Source organism: Hypanus sabinus, chromosome 22, assembly GCF_030144855.1.
Source record: "Hypanus sabinus isolate sHypSab1 chromosome 22, sHypSab1.hap1, whole genome shotgun sequence".
Lineage (NCBI taxonomy): Eukaryota > Metazoa > Chordata > Chondrichthyes > Myliobatiformes > Dasyatidae > Hypanus > Hypanus sabinus.
In genome coordinates, this window is record NC_082727.1 from 62,672,668 (window position 1) to 62,697,734 (window position 25,067).

Genomic DNA, 25,067 nt, shown 5'->3' on the forward strand with positions numbered 1-25,067 from the left:
CTCTTCTCGTGACAATTTTGATATCAGATCAAATGTAATGTGAACATTTTGTCAACTAAAATGTATCTTATATCCAATCTCTTTCCAGTACATCTTAAATAATTAATTGTAAACTGTAGGGAATGCAGGTTTCAAGCACAGATAGCCTGTTTTATTTACTTGTTTTAGGAAAGCTGCGTTGCAAAACTATGTATTATTTTGTACTACTTAACTCTGTTGGTATCTTTCAAACACAATGTTTGAAAATAATACAATGGTAAAGAAGTAAATGTGTCTGATATTGTCCATATTTGACAGTGTACCAGTAACAGTAGTTAGAAATATTACTTAGCTGAAGTGTTCAACTTTGTACACAAGTGCCTGGGAAGGCCAAGTTAAAAAAGATTCATCATAAAGCATAGTTCCATTTATCACTATATTGATACTGTATTATCATATAAGTAGCTGCATTGATTTTCACAACTAATATCTATCTTGTGCTGGAATTTTAAATCCTGTCCACTGGGTAGGTGGGAAGTTGAAAGCCCTACTCCTGAATGCGGTATAGTTAATAGCCATGCTGTATACTGCATAGAATCTCAACTCCCCAGTTTCTGCTCATGTTTGACTTGAACATTATTACAAACGTAGATTGTGAGGCACAGAAGCAAAGCAGCCATTTACTTGTATCCTCGAGGGCTCCATAAACAGATTAGCCCCACCTATTTGACTTAAGTCATGCCACAGCTTCTTACTTACAGTGCCTATGTTAGCATTATGGTAATGTTACTGGAATTTCACCCGCAACCTAGATACCCATAATGACAGTGGTGGAGATTTCAACTAATTGAATAAATTAGGTATTTAAAAAAAAAGTTGATGCTCATAACAGTAGCAATAGAATCGCAATGTTGCAATTTGGAGAAAGAGTCATCTGGTTCACTAATAGCTCCAGTCAATCTAACCCTGATAGCTCTCCATTTTCTTTCATCCATGTGCTGATACAAGAGTCTCTTAAATATCTCTAATGTATTTAATCAACCACCACCTCCAGCAGTGCGTTCCATGCACTTACCACTTGTATTAGCCATTGCTGCCCTGGGAAAAGTGCATGGTTGTCCACTCAGTTTGTACTTCTCATGATCTTATATACCTCTGTCAAGTCGCCTCTCATCCTCTTTCACTCTAAGGAGAAAAGCCCAAGCTCTCACAACATTTCCTCATTAGATATGCACTCTAATCCAGCCTGCATCCTGGTAAATCTCCTTTGCACCCTTCTAAGGCATCTACGTCCTTCCTATAATGAGGTGATCAGACTGAGCACACTATTCCAAATGTGGTCTAACCAGGGTTTTTACAGAATTGCAACTATACCTTTCAGTTCTTGAACTCAATCCCACATCTAATGAAGGCTAAAAATGAAATATGCCTTTTTGGCCACCCTATCAGCTTGTGTGGCAACTTTGAGGGATCTATGGACATGAACTTCAAGATCTCTCTGTTCCTCCATGATGTTAAGAATACTGCCATTAAGCCTGCACTCTGCCATCATGTTCAACCTTTACAAAATGCTTCACCTCACAATTTTCCAGATTAAACTCTATCTGCCACTTCTTAGCCCAGCTCTGCGTCCTGTCAATACCCTGTTGTAACCTACAACAACCTTCTACACTATCCATAACACCTCCAACCTTTGTGTCATATGTGAACCCACCTTTCTACTTCCTCTTTTAAGTTATTTATAGAAATCACTAAGAGCAGGGCTTCCAGATCCCTTCAGAATACCACTATTCCCTCCAGACTCGACAAGAAGCTCAGCGACCTTGGCCTTCACCGTGCATTGTGTAGCTGGATCTTGGACTTCCTGTCAGATCACTGGCAGGTGATAAGTGTGGGCTCCCTCACCTCTGCTCTTCTGACCCTCAACGAAGGTGCCCCTCTGGGCTGTGTACACAAAAACAAAGGAGTTGATTGTGGACTACAGGAGCAATTGAGATAGGTTAGACCCTATTGACATCAATGGATCTGGGGTTGAGAGCTTTAAGTTCCTTGGCATAAACATCACCAAGGATCTCACGTGGTCTGTACATACTGACTGTGTGGTGAAAAAGGCACAACAGTTCCTCTTTCACATCAGACGGTTAAAGAAGTTTGGTATGGGCCCCCAAATCCTAAGAACTTTCTACAGTGGCACAATTTAAAGCATCCTGATTGGCTGCATCATTGCCTGCTATGGGAAATGTACTTCCCTCAATTGCAGGATCCTGCAGAGAGTGGTGTGGACAGCCCAGCGCATTTGTAGATGTGAACTTCCCACTAGTCAGGGAAGACAGACAGATGTGTAAAAAGAACCCGAAGGATCTCTGGGGACCTGAGTCACCCCAACCACAAACTGTCCCAGCTGCTGCCATCGGGGGAACAGTCCCACAGCATTAAAGCCAGGACAAACAGGCTCCGGGACAGCTTCTTCCACCAGGCCATCGGACTGACAAATTCATGCTGACTCAACTGTATTTCTATGTTATATAGTGGTACATACTATTTATTATAAATTACTATAAATTGCACATTACACATTTAGATGGAGACATAACAAAGGTTTTTACTCCTCATGTATGTGAAGGATGTAAGTAATAAAGTCAATTCAACTCATTTACTACATTCTCTACCTTCTGTGGGTAAGTGTATTCCGAATCCAGGCAGCCAAGTTTTCCTGATGTCATAGAAACACAGAAACATAGAAGCACAGAAAACCTACAGCAAAAGTACAGGTCCTTTGGCCCACAATGTTGTGCCAAACATGTACTTACTTAGAAATTACCTAAGGTTACCCATAGCCCTCTATTTTTCTAAGCTCTATGTACCTATCGAAAAGTCTCTTAAAGAACCTATTGTCTCCACCTCCACCACCATTGCCGGCAGCCCATTCCACGCACTCACCACTCTCTGAGTAAAAAAACTTACCCCTGACATCTCCTCTGTACCTACTCCCCAGCACCTTAAACCTCTGCCGCCTCGTGGCAACCATTTCAGCCCTGGGAAAAAGCCTCTGACTATCAGTGCCTCTCATCATCTTATACACTACTACCAGGTCACCTCTCATCCTCTGTCCCAGTTCACTCAACCTGTTTTCATAAGGCATGCTATCCAATCCAGGCAACATCCTTGTAAATCGTGCTTCCTGAATTGCTGAAAGAACCTCCCATGGCAAACCTTGTTGAATACCTTGCAAAATTCATGTATACCACATCCACCACTTTACCTTCATCAACTTGTTCCGTCACTTTCTCAAAAATGTCAAATTAGGCTCATATTGCATAACCATAAGAATTAGGCCTTTAGGCGGAATGAGTCCACTCGACCATTTCATCATGACTGATTTATTATCCTTCTCCCTGTAATCTTTGAGACCCTTATTGATTAAGTACCTATCAACCTCCATGACTTGGCCTCTGTGACTGTCTATGGCAGTGAATTCCACAAATTCTCCCAAGATTGACCTGTCCCTCACACAACCATACTGACTATTCTTGATCAAATTACATTTCTCCGAATGCTTGTGAATCCTGTCTGTAGCAATCCTCTCCAATAGTTTATCCACCACTGATAAGACTGACTGATCTGTAATTCCCAGGATTATTGTATTACCTTTCTTCAGCAAAGGAATAACATTTGTAATCCTGCAATCTTCTGGTACTACTCCTGTGGCCAGTGAGAACACAAATACCATTGCCAATTGTGCAGCAATCCTCTCCCTGGCACAGGCAGCATCATGATTCACACCGTTCAGCTCCTTCATGTTTTCTGCCAATAAGCAACTCGCTAATGGGGTAGAGCTGCAGGACGTTATGTTCATAATGTCCTGCAGGCTCTTGCAATTGTAATAATACATTTAAAAAGGACAATAACACCTTATGGTTGACACCATATAAGCTGCTGCATCTGAGCAAGCCGCCATCTTACCAGAAGACCTCCTGTCACCTCCTCTGACTCCCGGCACATTTCCTGTTATATCCCTGATTAGTTCCTCCAGCACTCCAGTCATCCTTCTGTTTTTAATGTAAGTGTCGAATGCTTTGGGGCCTAATCATAGTTTGTAAAATGCCATGCACGTTGTATCTAATCAACCTCCACATTTCCTAAAGAACATCTGTTCCCAATTTATGCTCCCAAATTCTTGCCTAATAGCATCATAATCATCCCTCCCCCAGTTGAATACTCCCCCTTACCGTCTACTCCTATCCTTGTCCAAGGCGATACTACAGTTCAGGAAGTTGTGGTCACTGTCTCCAAAATACTCACCTACTGAGGGATTTAGCACCTGACCAGGATCGTTGCCCAGTACCAAATCCAGTATGGCCTCTCCTGTAGTTGAATTGTCCACGGATTGTGAACAATAATCCTACCTGAATATACCTTACAAATTCTGATCATCTAAACCATTTTGCCCTAAAGATGTGCCCATCAAAGTTAGGGAAATTGAAGTCACCCATGATAAAAACCCTATTATTTTAACGCCTTTCCAAAATCTGCTTCTCAGTAATCCCAGTTGCTATGGGGACACCTATAGAATACTCCCCAAGAGAGTGATTGCTCCCTTCCTGTTTTTGACTTCCACTCACACTGACCCAGCAGGCCAGAGGTTCACAACTTTCACTCCATGGACCCCTCAGTAAATAGTAGTGGTCAGTGGCATAAAAAAGTTGTGAATCGCTGCAACAGACAGACTCTTCCTTTTTCGGATGGCAGCCCCTCTACTATTTTATTCCTAAATGGACATTGAACCCCTAAACACTACCTCACTTTTTAAATTTATATTATTTCTGTTTTTTGCACTATTTTTAATCTTTTCAATATACATATACTATAATTGATTTACTTGTTTATTATTATTTTCTTCTATATTCTGTATTCCATTGAACTGCTGTTGCTAAGTTAACAAATTGTATGACACATACCAGTGATAATTAACCTGATTCTGATTCTTCTGATTTTGTAGCTGTGATGCTATCCCTGATTAGCAATGCTACTCTCCCACTCCTTTTACCTCCCTTTGTGTCCCTTTTGAAACATAAACCTGGTCGATCTAGCAGTCATTCCTGCCCTTGTGACATTTAGTTTTTAACTTAATTTTAAGGCACGATTAGGGTTTAGGGCAATGGATAACAGAGTGACTATCTACCATCGCCAGGTACTGCTACAATACAGAGATCACCCAAAAACAAACCTTCATGAAAATCTGCTGGTTAGATTGCGCGATCTCGGCTTTCTGAGGGAATTGGGCCTGCAGTCCTCGGAGTCGCCTGATGCTGGTGGCCGGAGTTGGGGACGCCATAAGCGGTGCGCGAGGAAGCGGAAGCGAGGCGAGCGGGCAGGAGTCTGTGCCAGGAGAAAAGTAAACCCTAGCCGGCCGGCCCTCCCGTCCATTCTGCTCTCCAATGTCTGCTTGCTGAGGCAATCAGGCCTGCAGTCCGCGGAGCTGCCTGATACCGCTGGCCAGAGGCAGGGACAACGTAAGCGGGGTGCGAGGAAACGGAAGCGAGGCGAGCGGGCAGGAGTCCATGTCAGGAAAGAAACAAGTCCTAGCTGGCCGGCCCTCCTGTCCATTCTGCTCTCCAATGTCGGCTTGCTGAGGCAATCAGGCCTGCAGTCCTTGGAGTCGCCTGATGCCAGTGGCTGGAGTTGGGGATGTCATAAGCAGTGTGCAAGGAAATGGAAGTGAGGCGAGCGGGCAGGAGTCCATGCCAGGAAAAAAGCAAGCCCTAGCCAGCCGATTTTTCCATCCATTCTACTCTCCAATGGACATTAAATTGGACCACATCTGTGGCAACGAAATACTCGACGGGAGTACAGAAACGGACGGAATCCCGGACGCCGCCATTCAGCTGTTTATTTATGGAACAGATTTCCCCTCAAGCCATCGGACTACCAACCGACTGACCTCTGCTGTGCCTATTGTCTTGTTTATTATTTATTGTAATGTCTGCACTGTTCTGTGTACTTTATGCAGTCCTGGGTAGCTCTGTAGTCTAATGTAGTTTTTGTGTTGGTTTGTGTAGTTTTTGTATTGTTCGTGTAATACCATGGTCCTGAAAAACATTGTCTCGTTTTTACTGTGTACTGTACCAGCAGTTATGGTTGAAATGACAATAAAAAGTGACTTGACTTGACGTTATCGCTGTTCCTACTATGTCATTGTTACCAATATGTATCATGATCTCTGGCTGCTCTCCTCCCCCGTAAGAGTGCTGTGGACTCGATCTCCTCGCACCTGGGACGCAACGTGCCCTCTAGGAGTCTTCCACTTCCATACAATCTCCTATCTGTGCCTTTATCACCACCGCTTTCCTCTTCTCCCCTTATCCCTAACAATATTTGTTGTTGAGGGGAATGGTCACAGGATTACTCTGCACTGTTATCTTTCCCTTTCAGTCACCTGACAGTCACCCAGCTACCTACCTTCAGTATCTTAAGTGTGACTGCCTCCCTGTAGATCCTATCTATCAACTTCTGATTCTTCTCAATGATCTATAGGTCATCCAGCTCCAGTTCCCGAATGTGGTCTGAAAGGAGCTGCAGCCAGATGAATTTCATGAAGGTGTAGTCATTAGGCAATTTGGTGGTCTTTCTGACTTCCCACATCCCACAAGAGGACTACATCAATGCCCTGGGTTCCATTCTCTCTGATTTACCTGTGCAATAATAAAGGAAGAAAGAGAAACCTAACTGAAACTTGCCTTTCTCTCTGCCTTTTCTTGCCAAAGCCTTTTGAGCCAAAGTCTCAATTCCCCTTTCTAATTGCCCACTTCAACAGTTGCTGCTCTCGCAATGGTAGCTCAATTTAAACTTCTTTTTATTGGCTTAAATGAAACTTAAGCATAATGAGACTTGCCCATTTCAGTGGTCCCTGCTCTTGCTGTCAATCCCCCAAAGTGAAACTCACATGCAACAAGACTTCCACTTTTCAGTGGTTTCACATTTTTGGCTCCGGATCCACAAGTGCATTCAGATAGTAGACTTGTGTGCTGACTTCCTCTTATTCTGTTGATGTACAGGTAACAATTCCTCTCTTCATTACCTTCCCACTCCTAGCTGTCTGAATTTCAAGAAGCCCTTTACAGCTAAAATAAAATAGAAGTGGTGCCTTCTGGTTACTGGGCCTGGGGTGAGATTATTGATCCACATTGCTTAAGAAGTGAATTTCATAATCCATCATACTTAGTAATTTCATGACCCTTTAAGTCCACTCAATATTTTTATAAGCATTAAATTGTAACTCATTCCAAAATCCTCTTATTGATGAAAAACTAGTGTATAATTACTATCTTCCTGTGTATGCACTGAAAAACATGGCCACAGTTTCACTCCTGTACAACATCCTTCCTTCTAGTTATTTCTGACTGTATATCTCAAATCAATAATACACTAAGCTGGAGCAGAAATCCTACATCGGTGAAAAAATCAGCGATTAGGAGTAATGATAAATACTAAAGTCACAAGTGTGCAGGATGTCTGACACCAAGTTGTAGACTATGTAGAGGCATAGTCAAATACATAGAGCCTAGTATTACTGTCTGGAGTTCCTTTATGCTAAATGAAAAGCTGCAGCCTTAAAATGCAGAATTAAGAAGCAAATCTTTAAGTAGGAATTCTCATGATAAACAAAAAGCATTATGCAGTTTGATACAGAGGCTACAAATAAGCTATCACATAATAAGCTGTAATTTTTGTTTATTCATTATGTTGATTGTAACTTGATTGATAGGACTCTTATCTCTGTCAGAATGTTCCAGTTCAAATTTGCTTCCAGAAATTGGAGTACAATAATCTAGATTGATGCAACAGTGCAGATCTTACTGGGAGCCACATTGACAGAAATATTGCTTTTCTGAAGAGAATAAAGTGAATTTACTGCCTACTCTTTTAAGTGCCTCTTCATGCACCTTGAGCTGATGCTTATTTGTATTGCTTTAAAGACTTCCATTTTGGCTGGGCACTGTCTACCCTTTCATTGAGATGAAAATAAAAATGAAGATTATCTGGTCAATACTATATTATTCTTATGACATCCTGCTATGCAAACTTTGCTCTATTTTCTGCATTACAGAAGCTCCCATATTGTTGAAATAACATATTTCAAAGTTCAAACTAAATTAATTATCAAATTATATCTATGTCACCATATACAACCCTGAGATTAATTTTCTTGCAGACATACTCAATAAATCCATAATAGAATAATAACCATAATAGGCCGAATGATAGACCACAACAACTTGGGGAATCAACCAGAGTGCAAAAGACAACAAACTATGCAAATAGAAAAAGAAAGAAATAATAATAATAATAATACATAAATAAACAATAAATATTGAGAATATGAGATGATGTTTCCTTGGAAGTGAGTCCATAGGTTGTGGGAATGTTTCGGTGATGGGGCGAGCAAAGTTAAGTGAGGTTATCCCCTTTGGTTCAAAAGCCTGATGGTTGACGGGTAATAACTGTTTCCGAACCTAGTGAATTGAGGCCAGATGCTCCTGTACCACCTTCCTGATGGCAGCAACGAGAAGAGAGCATGACCTGGATGGTGGGGTCACTGACCCTGTGACAACACTCTGTTGTAGATGTGCTCAGAAGTGGGGAGAACTTTATCTGTGATGCACTGGGCCATATCCACTACTTTTTTTGGGGATATTTTCCTTGCAAACTCAACTATGTTTCTTTGACAATTTCCCTGGACCTAAAAATATTAATATTTATTATGTGGATTGTAATTTCTTAAGATAAATATTCCAGGCTTCCACAATATATTCTTTAATTTTTTTTTAAACTACATGCTTGCTTCTGTAATTGGGTTATTTTTTCTTCTTTCTTAAAAATCAACTACTTGCTGCTTAATAGCGAAGAAAAAATGGTGACTAGGTCATGCTGGATCATATGGGGTAGGGAGACCTGGTCAGAACAAGGACCATCCTCTTGTTAAGAACAGTTGCCAAATGATTGTATTTACTGATGATGTTGAAGAAAACCATCACAGCGATCTGGAACTTTTTGATAAAAAATTGAAAACTGAGTGACTTGCTGGATATCGTTTTGAGGGTATTTAAGTCCAATTATTGCAATCACTTAGAGTCCTGCCTTATGCTTCAGGGCCTAACGTTAGATTTTTTTCAATCTATAGTTTAGCATTTGCCATTGCTAACATCCAATTTTTAGAATTCCAGATTATCACATTTCACAACTATAATGGGGGGATTTGACTATGATCCCTGGATCTAGTCTCTGGGTTCCTTATTGAATAACTTTACTGCTATGCTGTCCAGGTGCCCATAAGGAACCTTCTCTGGTTTGAACAATGGAATGTTAGTGGTTACTTCATGACCACAGCCCCTGCTGCTTCTGCCAAGGGATCTGATTCCTGCCAGGAGAACTACAGATAAAATCTCACACATTTTGAATATCATCTTTTATTGCTTAAAAGCCTGGGATGCATTTCTAACTTCCAATTCTCCTTCTGTTCAGAAAAAGAAAACCCCAGGGTAAGGTTTTAGCCTATCACTGTGACAACCCAAAAATAGACTAAATCTCTGTTTCCTTATAATGACATATTTTCTACAATGTAGCAGTGCAGAGCTCAATTTTGTATAGAAAACATTGCCTAATCTTGGTTTGCTAGCCCTGCATTCAGGGGGATTGAATTACTGACACTGTGAGAAGATATTTGCCAGGGAATTAATAATGCATAACAAAAAGATGAATTAAAATGAGTCTTAATACAGCTTTGCTTTCCAAGAAGAATTTTTTTTTTGCAATGTGTTGATTTCTTCTTGACTTACACAATGTATATTTGTAAGTAGGTTGGCCTATAATAAAGATCATAAAATAATAAGGGGCTGCAGTTATTCTGCTATACCTTCGAATCATTTTATTGAATACTATACATTGTTTGATTTAGCAACCAGCCATTTGGTACTTTGACATTTTAACATTAAATAATAATTTATACAGTTTATTGAAGCAATCAGTCAATAGGAAGATCAATATTTGGCAAAGCCATGTTCATCTGCATATAATTTACTGAATTCCACACAGCATTTAATAAAATAATTCAATTAGATTGACTTTATTTATAAAGCATCTGTGATGAGTGAAGTAACATTACATTTCAGGTCAATGTTTGTGGGAAAAATTTAAAGATGTAACAGATTTGAGGGATGTGGGACAGGCATGGTGGGGGGAGGAGTAAGGGGAGAACAAAAGGGGAGGTCTACGACAGGTTGGAAGGCCTCAGAGATTAAATGACAGAAGAAGATATAAGCCCACTATAGCATGTTACACTACCTTCCAGCTTCATCTGCTGGTACCCTAGCAGTTAGCACGACACTTTACTGCACCAGCAATCAGGGCTCAGTTCCCACTACTGTCCATAAGGAGTCTGTGCATTCTCCACATGACTATGTAGATTTCTCAGGGTGCTCTGATTTCCTCCCACATTCTAAAGGTGTATGGCTAGGTTTAGGATTAATGTGTTGTGGGCACGATATGTTGGTGATGGAATCATAGTAACACTTGATTGAGCCCTCAGCTCAATCCTTGAACTGTGTTGTTTGTTGATGTATAATGATGCATTTCAATATCCATGCGACAAATACAGCTAGTCTTTATCTTTAATCATTCCTGCCTGCAATCTGTCACAGTTGTAATTTTTTTGCTCTTCCCTCCACATTGTCTCTGACTTCCTGCAGTTTGAAAACTTGTAACACCTAGGCCAAAATTTGATGAAATATAACAAAAGCATAAAATATAGGAGCAGAATTAAGCCATTTGGCCCATTAAGTCAGCTCCACCATTTCATCATGGCTGATCCAATTTTCCTCTCAGCCCCAGTCTCCTGCCTTCTCCCCATATCCCTTCATGCCCTGCCCAATCAAGAATCTATCAACCTCTGTCTTAAATATACATAAAGACTTGGACTCTACAGCTGCCTGTGGCAAATAATTCCACAGATTTACCACTCTCTAGCTAAAGAAATTCCTCCTCATCTCCGCTCTAAAAGGACACCCATCTATTCTGTGGCTGTGTCACCAAATGCTCTTCATCTGACAAGCCATTCAATCCTGGAATCATTTTATGAGCCTCCTTTGAACCCCTTCTAAGATAAGGGGCTCAAAACAGCTCACAATACTCCAAGTGAGGCGTTACCAGTGCTTTATTAAGTCTCAACATTACATCCTTGCTTTTATAGTCTGGTCCTCTTGAGATGAATGCTAACTTTGCATTTGCCTTTTTCACCACAGACTCAACCTGCAAGTTAACCTGCACAAGGACCCCTAAGTCCCTCCGCAGCTCAGATTTTTGTAGTTTCTCTCTATTGAGAAAAACAGTCAACCCTTCCATTTCTTTTATCGAAGTGCATGACCACACACCTTTTGACACTGTATTCCATCTGCCTTTTCTTTGCCCATTCTCCTAGTCTGTTTCAAAGATACATTTAATGTCAGAGATATGTGTAAAATGCTTTTTCTTCGCAACCATCCATGAAAACAGAGGAGTGCCCCAAAGGATGAATGACAGCTAAATGTTAGAACCCCAAACTCCCCCCATGTCCTTCTGTAGCCTCTCTACTTCCTCAAAACTATTTGCCCCTTCACCTATTTTCATATTGTCTGCAAACTTTACAACAAAGCCATCAATTCCGTTATCCAAATCATTGCCATATAAAGTAAAACAAAACGGTCCCAACCACACCCCTGTGGAACACCACTAGTCACCAACAGCCAGCCAGAAAAGGCACCCTTTATTCCCACTCTTTGCTTCCTGCCAATCATCTATTCCTTTAACCATGCTAGAATCTTTCTCTAATACCATGGGCTCGTAGCTTGTTAAGCAGCCTCATGTGTGGCACCTTTTCAAAGGCCTTCTGAAAATCCGAGTACACAACATCAATCAATTCTCCTTTGTCTGTCAAGCTTGTTATTTCTTCAAAGAATTTGAATAGATTTGTCAAGCAAGATTTTCCCTTGAGAAAACCATGCTGACCATGGCTATTTTATCATGTGCCTCCAAGTACCCTGAGGCCTCATTCTTAATAATCAATTCCAACATCTTCCCAACCACTGAGGTCAGACTAACTGGCCTATAGTTTCCTTTCTTCTGCCTCTCTCCCTCTTGAAGTGTGAAGTGACATTTGCAATTTTCCATTTTTCCAGAATCTAGTGATTCTTGAAAGATAATTACTAATACCTCCAAAATCTCTTCAGCCATTTCTTTCAGAACTCTGGGGTGTAGACCATTTAGTCCAGGTGGCTTATCCACCTTCAGACTTTTCTATTTCCCAAGAACCTTCTTTCCAGTTATGGTAACTCCACACACTTAATGCTCACAAACTTCCACCATAGTGCTAGTGTCTTCCACAGTGAAGGCTGATGCAAATTACTTATTCAGTTTGTCTGCTATTTTGTTGTCCCCCCCCCCCTTATTACCTTTCCAGCATTGGTTCCAGTATCCCTTCTTGCCTCTCTTTTACACTTTATGTATCTGCAGAAACTTTTGGCATTATCTTTAATATTATTGGCTACCGTACTTTAGTATTCCAACTTTACCTTAATGACTTTTTAGTTGCCTTCTGGTAGTTTTTAAAAGCATCCCAAGCCCTTAATATCCCACTAATTTTTGCTTTATTATGTGCCCTCTCTTTAGCTTTTATGTTGGCTTTGACTTCTCTTGTCAGCCATGGTTGTGTCATCTTTCTTCTAGAATAGTTCTTCCTCTTAGAATATATCCTGTGCCTTCCACATTGCTTCTAGAAATTCCACCCATTGCTGATCTGCCGTCATCTGTGCTAGTGTTCTTTACCGATCATTTCTGGCCAACTCCTCCCTCGTGCCTTTGTAATTTCCTTTACTCCACTAATACATCTGACTTTAACTTCTTCTCAAATTTTAGGGTGAATTTGATCATATGATGATCACTCTGCACTAAGGGTGGTTGTACCTTAAACTCTCTAATCAATTCTGGTTCATTGCATAACACTCAGTCTGGATTAGTTGATCATCTGGTGGGCTAAATCATGAACTGCTTTAAAAAGCCATCTCATTGGCACTCTAGAAATTCTCCCTCCTGCAATCCAGCACAAACCTGATTTTCCCAATCTACATGCATATTGAAGCCCCCCCAGGATTATTGTAACATCGCCTTTTTTACATGCATTGATGCATTTCCACCTCCCATTGTAATCTATAGGCCACACCCTTACACTGTTTGGGGATGTGTGCACAACTTCCATCAAGGACTTTTCACCCTTGCAGTCCCTTAGCTCTATCCACAATGATTCAGGATCTTCTGGACCTATGTCACCTCTTTCTGATTTGATTTCATTTTTTACCAACATTCTTGTCTATTTTTTCGATACAATCTGTTTCCTTGGGCATTAAGCTCCCAGCTATAATCTTTCATCCATGATTCAGTGATGCCTACAACATCATACCTGCCTCCCTCAACTGTGCTGCAAGTTCATTTACCTTATTCCATATGCTACACAGATTCAAATTCAATGCCTTCTGTCCTGTATTCACTGTTTTCAATTTTGTCCATCTTTTACATTGCTACTTATCTTATTGACTGCAATTTTGCCCTACCAACAGGCTCTCCTCACTACACAGCGCCTCTGTTTGTAAAACAACTACCTCATCTTCAGCACTATTGAATAATAGACAGCTCAGGACACTAGTTGCACCTTTTCATTCCTGACTTTGCTGTTTTATAAACGTCTCCCTCCACAAACTCACCAGGGATGGTTCTGACACTCTGTTTCCCATCCCCCTGCAAATCTAGTTTAAACCCCACCATGCAGCATTGATATCCCACTGGGATATTAGCCACCCGCAGTTCAGGTGCATACTGTCCCTTCTGTATGGGTCCCACCTTTCCTGGAAGAGAGCCCAATGATCCAAAAATCTTATGCCCTTCCTCCTACACCAACTCCATAACCACATATTGCCTCCATGGATTGTCACCTTGTCGTGGTGGAGAAGCTTGTGTGATCCTGAAATCCCGAGAGTGATGCTGTCTGGAGCTATGGTCCTGGTAGAGTCACCAGTGGTGGTAAGGTCGAGGGTGAGGTCCCTGACAAAGGACAATCCAACCAAGACCTCAACGGTGGAACAGGCAGACAAAGTTACTTCGAACTCAACGGCTGTGAAGGCAGATGAAGGCTGCAACAAATCCATCAGCTCCAATCATCATGGTTTCCATGCCATTGGAATCATTTGGTTAATTTGTGAAGTATCCTGTGCTTTTTGGAGTGCAACATCAAGTACACATTAAACAAATACACGCACAGGCGTCTTCATTCTGTGGAATTGGAACGAAGACCATCATCCTCGACCTCGAGGGATAGTCACGACGATGACGAACCACATATTAAACTGTATAATCTTCCTAGTTCTAGCCTCATTTGCACATGGCATGGGTAGCAACCCTGAGATCACAACCCTGGAGGTCCTGCCCCTTAACTTAGCACTAAACTCCCTGAACTCCCTAGGCTGAACCTCGTCACTTGTGCTACCCCTATCATTGGTATCAACATGGACCACGGTTTCTGGCTGCTCACCCTCCCACCTTGGAATGCTGAGGATTAGATCCAAGATCTCCTGGACCCTGGCACCTGAAGGCAAGACACCATCTGCGAATCTTATTCTTGTCCACAGAGCTTCCTGCCCGTTCCCCTAACTAACGAATCCCCTATCACCACAATGTGCCTCTTCTCCCACCTTCCCTTCTAAATCTCAGCAGCAGACTCAGTGCCAGAGACCCGGACATTGTGGCTTTTCTCTGTTAGGTTATCTGCCCAACAGTATTCAAAGTGATATACCTGTCATTGAGGGGGATGGCCACTGGGGTACTTTGCACGGTCTCCTTAGCCCCTTTCCCCTTCCTGACCGTCACCCAGTTTACTTTGTCCTGCACCTTGGGTGTAACTACCTCTCTATATATCCTATCTCACCTCTTCTGCCTCCTAAATGATCTGGAGTTCATTCAGTTCCAGCTGCTACTCCGTAATGTGATTTGTTAGAAGCTGCAGCAGGATGCACTTCTCGCAGTTGTAGTCTTCAGAGACACTGGAGGTTTCCTTGTCTTCTCACATCCCATAAGAGGAGCATTTCAATATCCTGCCTGGCATCACTACGGTCCTAGCTGAGAAGATATAAAGAAGAGAAGGAAAAGCAACTTGAGCTTTTCTTTCCTTTGCTTTCTTTGAGTGAAGCGTTGAAAAGCTAAAGCCTAGAGATCACCACTCTGACTATGGCCACTGTGTTTGCCCCTGCCTTCCTTTAATTTGTTCTTGCTAATCAATCCCAAATGGCAATTGGTCACTGGTCAAAGCTTTATTATGCTTCCACGACCTGGTCCTGCCTTTTATCCTCAGTCAGAGGACTTGATTGAGGTCTCCTCCTCTCCAAACTTCTGATATCTGTATTGGCCACTGGTCAAAGCTCTATAAAAGAGCAAAGATAATAATGTCTCAGATTTCCATTTGCCTTCCTGCTGAGCACTTCCAACTTTTTGTTTTGTTCTGTTTCTCATATCTTGTGTATTTTGTATATTTTTTCTCTATATAACTGTAATTGCTTTGTCAATATCTTTGCCAACCTGTTTCAAAATACAATACAGCCTTGTTGGTAAGGAACCACCTAGTTTTTGCAATAATTCAGGGCAGCTTCAGCTACAGCTGGCTTGCTTCAGATTAGTTTATTTGGACTATTAATACATTCCTAATTTTTTTTTGTTGCTTAAGTATGTTTAACTACTGGTGCTGATAGTAATCATTTGTGAACCTGATGTCTTGGTGGAGGGTCTTTGTACAGAAACACCTGGCAATCACCTTTACATTTAAGAGAATCTGCTGTGAGACAGCCGTTTTGGGAAGCCTGCAAATATTGGAAAACACATAAATATGTCCGCTAGCTTGTTACATCCGTACAGAAAAAAAATATAAATGTTTGAAGGCAAATTTATTTGATGATGAAATTGAAACTTTATAAGTCTGCCTCATTCCTTTCATCACTCCCTTTCCTTTTCCAAGTTGGTCACAAGCAGCCTGATTCATGCCAATTGTAGTCCTTTGCAATTTTTTTTAAGGGACACCCATAAGGATTAATGATAGATTGGGTCCACTAATTCCATGCTACCACCAGCCCCAATCAGACATGCTTCACAGTCTTTCAAAGTGATATCTCGTTCTGTTGTGTGAAATGTTCACCAACTTTGTTATCTGCAGCACCCATTGAATTTAACCTATTAGGCCAGCTGTACAAAGAAGGCAACGTGCATTGAGGATAATGAAGAGCAAAACCAACTCATCCTTGGTAATTGTAATGCTTTGAGCTATGCAATGGTTTTAACAGCTGAAAACCATTTATTTTCCGGTGTCTATAGCTCTTTCTGAAGCCAGCCCTATTTACCGTAATGTCTGTAGAACTGCTTGTGAGCTAAATACAAGTGAAAAACTGTTTATCAAAGACTTGGAACCTAGAACTGCACCGAATATTGATCACCCAGCTGCAGCTCCAGAGTTTTGCCTGTATTAGAGGTTTCAAGGTCATTTTTGGTTCTGGTCATCAGCCTTAAAGGATTTTGAAGTCGAAAATCAGTTTACTGCCATACGCACTAGTACATATACATACAGGTGCATTGAAAATTTACCTGTAGTAGCATCTCAGGCACAAAGCATCAGATAAGTAGTTACAAATATTGGCAATCCTGATCATCTAGAACTGTTCCACCCTAGAATTTAAAGGACTGGAACTGCAATACATGTTGCAATCTCATTGAAGTCACAGTTTCCACAATTTGTGCTGCCAACTTCCATTGGATGCAAGGTTGGTTGTGGTCTATCTCAAGGTTGTCTGTTTAGCCTCTTGCTCTACTCTATGACTGTGAGGCTAAGCACAGCTTCAATGTCATATTTAAGTTTTGCTGACAACACCACTGTTTGACAAAATTGGCTTATTTAACCTCTCTTTCAAACCACCTGTTCTTCCTGTCCGAAGTGTGCACATTGTTATCATCAAAGGATTGTCCTTCGTCAAGGCAGCAATAAAAACCAGCAGGGACATCAGCCCAATAAACAGAGGCAAAGAACAAAGCAGACGGAAAAACGAGTGAACTTGCAGACGCTGGAAATAAATGAAAGCACAAAATGCTGGCAGAACTCAGCAGGCCAGACAGCATCAATGGGAGCAGGTAGTGACGACATTTCAGGCCAAAACCCTTCATCAGGAGCAAAGTCATCTCCTTAGTCATCCCATATGTAGTTATAGAGAAACTCAGAAAGATTTTCAACAAATACCAAATTCCTGTGTTTCTCAAACCTACAAACACACTCGGATAGAAAGTCATCCACTCTGAGGATCTAACACCCAAACATAAACTGAGCAATATTGTAGATGCTGTCCAATGCAATGAGAACTGTGTAGATCTGTATATCGGTGAGGCAAAACAAGGACGGCTAACACCTCGGGTCAATACATACACCTAAAGGACAAGGGACACTTCTTTGATGATAACAATGTGCACATTTTGGACAGGGAGGACAGATGGTTTGAAAGGGGTTGAAGAAGTCACCTTTGTCACACTGAAAAACCTATCCCTGAACAGAGGGGCAGGTTACCACCTATCAGTTACTTATAATGCAATCCTGACATCTCTACCAGGGGTCTCCACAACAGTTCACACCTCTACTCATGAAAAGATAAGACTAATGACCATTTCTTTACCTCTACGACTCTTAACGACCCTCATATAAAGTGGAAAACCACCCACCATGGATGAGAACTAAAGCAGCCTTTCGGATGAGTGGTGAAATGTCTCCTATTCAATACAGCAAGTCCAGTTGCTTTGATATGCCATTGCATGTAATGCTTTCCAATATGCAGCTTTTCAACTTTTGTGTAATCTTGCATGAGCTTATAGATTTGCATACAAAGGTTTTCATTTTAGGAAGGTGGCTCACTAAGCCTGTTTTGACATGTGCCAACAGCTGAAACAAAGTGCTTGAGGTTGTGTTTGTGCAAATACCATTTGATTCTATTTCAATGAGTGCAGTGATCCTGTTATAATAAAATCCTCTCTAATGACACCAATATCAATGGAAGCATTTAAAATGTGTCAGGGGAATAACAAAAGAGTTAGCACTACTATTACTTATGCATGCATTAGCAGAGGACACTCTGGAATCAAACTTATTATCACAACTTATTATTAAGGTAGTATATGTAAATCATGTGATGTCATTCATGACATGTTCTATTGTAATGCTTATAAGTATTGGTATGCTTATTTTCAGAACGTGAGAATTTTTGAATAAGCTAAGTGCAGCTATTTGAGCTCCTCATCTCATGTGCATCGACCTGTTTAACAACCCACTGGGACTACATACCTGGCATTAATAAAAGTAGGAGAGCAAAGAATCTTCATTTTAATCCTTAACATACAAAAGTTTCAGCCTTTAAGGCACTTGTTTTCGGAGCTGCTGCATGCGTATGTCTGCCAGGGCAACACTGGCAAAGATACACAAAAATGGCACCTACCAAACAGCAAAGCAGAGCGCCAAAGGTATGATTGTCACTGCTTGCTTGGAGAGCATCTGTCACAAATAGGTGCATAAGATAACACACTTCCAAGTGTGTTGAGTGATCACAAACCAGCTACTGGTAGATCAAATCTAAGAAGCTTTGAATTAATTGCTGAGGCGCAACACGTGGAGAAGAGGAACTAAATACAAGCTGAGGGAAAGCAGGTGGTGCAGTGACTTACAACATAGTGATTCATTTGTAAACCTCCTGTATTAGGGAATTTCCTTGCTTATTTCAAAGCACTGGACTCTGAAATCATACACAGATGGAATGGAGATGTTCATATAATCAAAGTGGAGGGTGGGGCAATATATTTGGATTGCAACAAGAATGAAGGCAAGGAAGCCTCACTGGTGCAGATAAATCAGATATTTTCAGTATGGAATATCTTGTTACATGAAGGGAGGAAATGGATATGCAGGCAAATAAGGCTAGCTCAAAAAGGCACCTTGATCAATGTAGATGAGTTTAGCTGCAGGGCCTGTAGCTCCATGAAATAATATCAAAATCACAAAACGATTTCAACTGCTCCATTAGCGATTTGAAAAGTTATGACATTGGAAGCTGTAGCCAAAAGTCAAGAGAGAAAATTAGTGATGATATAGTTTGGGTGGTGGCGTGGAGATACCAAAGGAGCTATAAGGCGCTCCTTCCCTCCACTGGTCTTCAGGTCACCCTTGGGCAAAGTGTAGCACCTGCTTCTTACCCCCCCACACTCCCCCCCCCCCAAAATCAGGATCATGTGAAGCCATGGGAGCGGGTGGTGGAAAGTCGTGTGAGCAGCTGGCACATATCACAAGTCCCAGTTATGTGACCACTGACACCAGGCGGACAATCTCTGAAGATTTCAGCCGCTTTGTAAATGCACTGCCTAGAAGAAGGCAATGGCAAGCCACTTCTTTAGAAAATTTTGCCAAGAACAATCATGGTCATACAATACGGCTTATAATGATGATGAAGATCGTTGTGCTGAAGAACTGCTGTGACATTGTAGCATCAGTGTATTCCTACGCTGCATGTTGTGGGATGCATTTGGGTAAGGACTGCCGCGTCACTCTAGCATTATAATAATCTTGCAAAATAATCAGAAGCAGGAATGATGCAATATCCTGATATAAAATAGCATGGGACACATAGTAAATAGTATTAGACAAAGTCATGATTTTAAGAAAGGGAAATCACTGTTCACAAACCAGTAATAGCCATTCAAGTCATAATTGGCATAAAAGATGATGGGGAACCAGTGAATGTAGAGTATTTGGACTTTCAGAAGGCATTTGATACAGGGACCAACTCCTGTTCCTGCTTATGTTTTCATGTTGTTAATATAATGATCCATTCTTACATATACTCACTCATAAAATGAGTTTACACTATGGCTTTTCAAAGTTACCTCAGTAACGAATAATAACTTATGAAATTTTAGAAATTGTCTTCAGAAGAATCACTTTTTAAGTTGGATCAATTCTGTTAATATCAATGAAGTTTTGTGCATTATCTGTATCCTCGCCAATATTTTCATAATCAGTAAGTATGGCCACACTACACCAGATGTCATTACATTTATAAATTAATACTTCCCTGATTGAGGAACCTTGAATTGAAACCCACATTTCAATCTTCACAGTTCATCAAACAAAAAAAATAATGGTGATTGACATGAACATTTGGATTTTATAAGCTAAATTTTTGATAACATTCTACGCATTTCCATCTCTTGGGATGTAAAGTTCAGAGCTGGAAGTGCTTTGCTTGCCATATTGATTCAGGCTTCATAAAAGTGCCTGGATCTACAATTCAGAATTTGGCACATACAAGTAAAAAACTTAACACCTGTTTGTTGTTCTGTTTGGTAAACTGCCTTGACCTGATGGCCCTGAATTTGGGTTGAATGAATTCTGAAACCTGAGGTCTAAATCTAGCCTCGCCAGCTCTGGCAGCTCCCACCAAAAAGAGATATACTTACGGGTGTGGAGTCAGGAACTCCAGTGCGTTCAACACCATCTGCCCTGCTCTGCTGGGTGAGAAGCTGACTCCCTGAGCCAATAGGCTGGTCCTGGACTTATTTCCACGGCATAATTTGCCTATTATTATTTAATTAGTGATTGTTTTATATTGCTATATTTCTACACTGTCCTTGGTTGGTGCGACTGTAACAAAACCCGATTTCCCTCGGGATCAATAAAGTATGTCTCTGTCTGTCTGTCTGAACTAGCATTGCTGTCTGCAGACTGTTACTTTTACTTTGTTTTGATTCTTCTCCTCCAGCTACTGCCTCAGTTAATCATGGTTCTGCTTATCAACAGAAGGCTTTGCTTGTGGATTTTGGTCTCCCTCTTTTCCCATCATTGCATCCCTGTTCTTTTCCATTTACCCCTTATTCACACCTCTTGCCCATTCCCTCTTGAATGTTTTCCCTTCTCTCAGGGTCACTGTTAATGACCCAACAGCCCAGAATTGAAATCCTCTTTGGCATGTTGCTTGGAGGAGGTGAGACTGCACCTGCAACGCAGTACATGACATCAGTTGGACTTCAAGCATGTTCCATACATTTAGTTCATGGTAGACTAACTTGTTTCTAGGCTTATGACCCTGGGAGTGTAGAGTACAACAATATTATACACTAAATAGTTTTTTTTTCAGTTTTAAATGTCTGACTTGCCATGATCGATACTACCTGGAATATATTAGGGATCCTGAACATTTTCAAGCATGCCTTGCGTTATTTAAGTGCCACACATGTTAATTTTATGGTTAATGTTTTCTAAGGTATTTCACACCCTGCTTCTGATGAATTAGCCCAGCAACATGAAATACAACCTGAATGTGCTCATTATGTAGTTGGTCTAAGAATATTAACATGACACTGTCCAAAGTTGGTCTAGAATAAAATGTTGAACATCGAATGGAAAGATCCTTGTGGAAGCAGTACATTCTCAAAATTGCTTTGAATATTGATGCAGGTCATTCAAAGGCGGTTTCACAGTTAATTCATCAAAACAGTGGCGGTGGCATCCGTCAGACTCGAGAGACCATGGATCTGCGCCTGGAGTTTCCAGGGCGCAGGCCTGGGCAGGGTTGTATGGGAGACCGGCAGTTGCCCAAGCTGCAGGCTTCCCCTCTCCACGCCACTGATGTTGTCTAAGGGAAGGGCACTAGGACCCAAGCAGCTCGGCACCGGTGTCGTCGCAGAGCAATGTGTTGTTAAGTGCCTTGCTCAAGGACACAAACACGCTGCCTCAGCTGAGGCTCGAACCAGTGACCTTCAGGTTACTAGTCTGATGCCTTGCCCACTAGGCCACGCGCCAACACCAAAACAGTAATTCATTGATTTAAAGGCAACACGAGTGAATCTGCAGATGCTGGAAATAAATAAAAACACAAAATGCTGGCAGAACTCAGCAGGCCAGACAGCATCTATGGGAGGAGGTAGTGACGACGTTTCATGCCGAAACCCTTCATCAGGAATCAGTAGTGACAACGTTTCAGGCCGAATCCCTTCATCAGGAATCAGGTAGTGACGACGTTTCAGGCCGAATCCCTTCATCAGGAATCAGTAGTGACAACGTTTTGGGCCGAATCCCTTCATCGGGAATCAGGTAGTGACGACGTTTTGGGCCGAATCCCTTCATCGGGAATCAGGTAGTGACGACGTTTCGGGCCGAAACCCTTCATCAGGAATCAGGTAGTGACGACGTTTTGGGCCGAATCCCTTCATCAGGAGTCAGGTAGTGACGATGTTTCGGGCCGAATCCTTTCATCAGGAGACTGATGAAGCTTCCTGATGAAGGGTTTCAGCCCAAAACGTCATCACTACCTCCTCCCATGGATGCTGTCTGGCCTGCTGAGTTCTGCCAGCATTTTCTGTTTTTAATTCATTGATTTAGACTGATAATCCACAAACATTCACAAATCTAACTATTGCAGCTATTGACCTAATTCCAAAAATGTTCAAAGTTTAAAGGTAAATTATTATCGAAGTACATATATGTCACCATGTAAACCCTGTGATCTGTTTGCCTATGTGCTTACTCAGTAAATCCAAGAACTTGGTAAATCAGTTCAATGAAAGCCTGCATCCAACGGGATGGATAACCAATGTGCAAAAGACAACAAATTGTGCAAATACAAAAGGAAAAATAAAACAATGATAGTAAACCAATAAGCAATAAATACCAAGAACATTTATGAAGAGTCTTTGATAGTGAGTCCATAGATCGTGGGAACAGTTCAGTGATGGGGTGAAGTTAAACCCACTGGTTCAAGAGCCTGCTGGTTGAGGAGTAATAACTGTTCCTGAACCTGTTTGTGTGAGTCCTGAGGCCCCTGTACCACCTTCCTGATGGCAGCCACAAGAAAAGAACATGGCATGGAATATGTAAATCTTCATCAGTATTGTTGGTGCTGGTTATTTCCAGGCAGGTGGAGAGCGTTTTATTACACTTCTAACTAGTGTATTACATATGGTGAAAAAGCTTCAGCATGTTAGTCAATGAGTTACTTATCATAAGCTTAGAAGCGTCTGATGGTGCTCTTGCATTCAAAAATTAAAGGTTCAAAAGTAATTTATCCTCAAAACACATGTATGTCACCGTATATAACCCTGAGGTATATTTTCTTGTGGGCATACTCAATAAATCCTAGACTAATAGCCATAACAGAATCAATGAAAGATCATTTCAACTTGGGCATTCAACCAGTGCCCAAAGGACAATAAATTGTGCAAGTCCAAAAAGAGATAAACAATAATAAATATATAAACATTAAATATCGATAACATAAGGTGAAGCATCCGTTGGTTGTGGGAACATTTCAAAGATGGAGCAAGTGAAGTTAACACCTTTGGTTCAAGAGCCTGATGGTTGAGAGGTAGTAACTGTTTCTGAACCTGGTGGTGTGAGTCCTGAGGCTCCTGCACCTTCTTCCTGGTAGCAGCAGCAAGAAATGAGCATGTTCTGTGTGGTGGAGGTCCCTGATGATGGATGCTGCTTTCCTGCAATAGTGTTTCATGTAGATGTGCTCAATGCTGGGAAGCATTTACCCGTGATGGACTGGGCTGTATCCTCCACATTTTTGTAGACTTGCTGTTCATATAGCACAACATTGAACATAGCAAAAAATTGTTTATAATTATAAATGAAAAGGTCATAAAATACAGTCGATTCCAAATAATTGGGCCATCTGTTAATCAGGTAGTCTCTTATTTGGGACAACTCTTAAAAAAACGAACACTGATTGAGAAAATAGCCAGGTCCCCTTAGTTTACTTGGCACTCTATGTTGCTTAATTGGGGCAGGAGACAGTTGCCGAACTGTTTCTGACTAGTGCCAGTCACGTACACTTGTGTGGCCTTTAGATAGTACACCATGCTTACAGCAAACAGCTTTTAAATAGTGTCACTTGTTTGTGTTTAAAAAGCAGTGATTTTTGTCACTGATAATTGTGACAAGTAAGCAGTAAGACAATTCAGAACCATTTTGCTCACTGTGGTTTCAAGCATTCAAGTTTGGAGATGTCAGAAATGGCCAGGAGTGAAATTATAATGATTTTGTGGCGACCCATTTCCTAGCGTATCCGAACCGACTCACAATTAGATAGCCTACGGGGGTTTGCGAGCACAGAGCTTTGGAGCCTCTGCGCCATGGGGGGCCGGTTGACAGAGGCTTAAAAGTGAGGCTGAAGTTTTCGAATAAAGTTTTTTCCTTCGACTGCAGTTACCGACTCCGTGTCGTAATTTTAGCGCTGCGTGTAGCACACCGCTACAATTGGTGACCCCGACGGTCCAAACGATTTTTGGACCAGAAATGACCGACGCCGCCTCTGTTCATGCGGTTTTGTTGAAACTGCCAGGTTCTGGCACCGCAGTTCACAGCAGCCATGCCCAGGCACGACGTACAGCACCACATCCCGACCCAGGGACCACCCCTCCATGCCCGTGCTCGGCGGCTTCCCCCGGACAAGCTCCGACTGGCGAAGGAGGAGTTCCAGAGGATGGAGGAATTGGGGATCATCCGGCGGTCCGACAGCCCATGGGCCTCCCCCCTGCACATGGTGCCCAAAGCAACGGGGGGCTGGAGACCGTGCAGCGACTACCGCAGGCTGAACGAGGCTACCACACCGGACCGCTACCCTGTGCCGCACATTCAGGACTTTGCGGCAAACCTGCACGGCGCACGGATCTTCTCCAAGGTAGATCTCGTCCAGGGATACCATCAAATCCCAATGCATCCTGACGACGTCCCCAAAACGGCTCTCATCACCCCATTCGGCCTTTTCGAGTTTCTCCGCATGCCGTTCGGCCTGAAGAATGCCGCACAGACGTTCCAGCGGTTAATGGACGCGGTGGGACGGGACCTGGACTTCGCGTTCATCTATTTGGATGACATCCTCATAGCCAGCGGCAGTCGTCAGGAGCATCTGTCCCACCTCCGTCAACTCTGCGCCCGACTGAGT

At 41.8% G+C, this 25,067-nt stretch overlaps 1 protein-coding gene across 1 annotated transcript in view; it reads left to right on the forward strand.

Annotated features, from left to right (window-relative positions):
* Positions 1-25,067, forward strand: part of atrnl1b (attractin-like 1b) — a 1,024,737-nt gene that overhangs the window by 923,040 nt on the left and 76,630 nt on the right. The window lies entirely within an intron of this gene.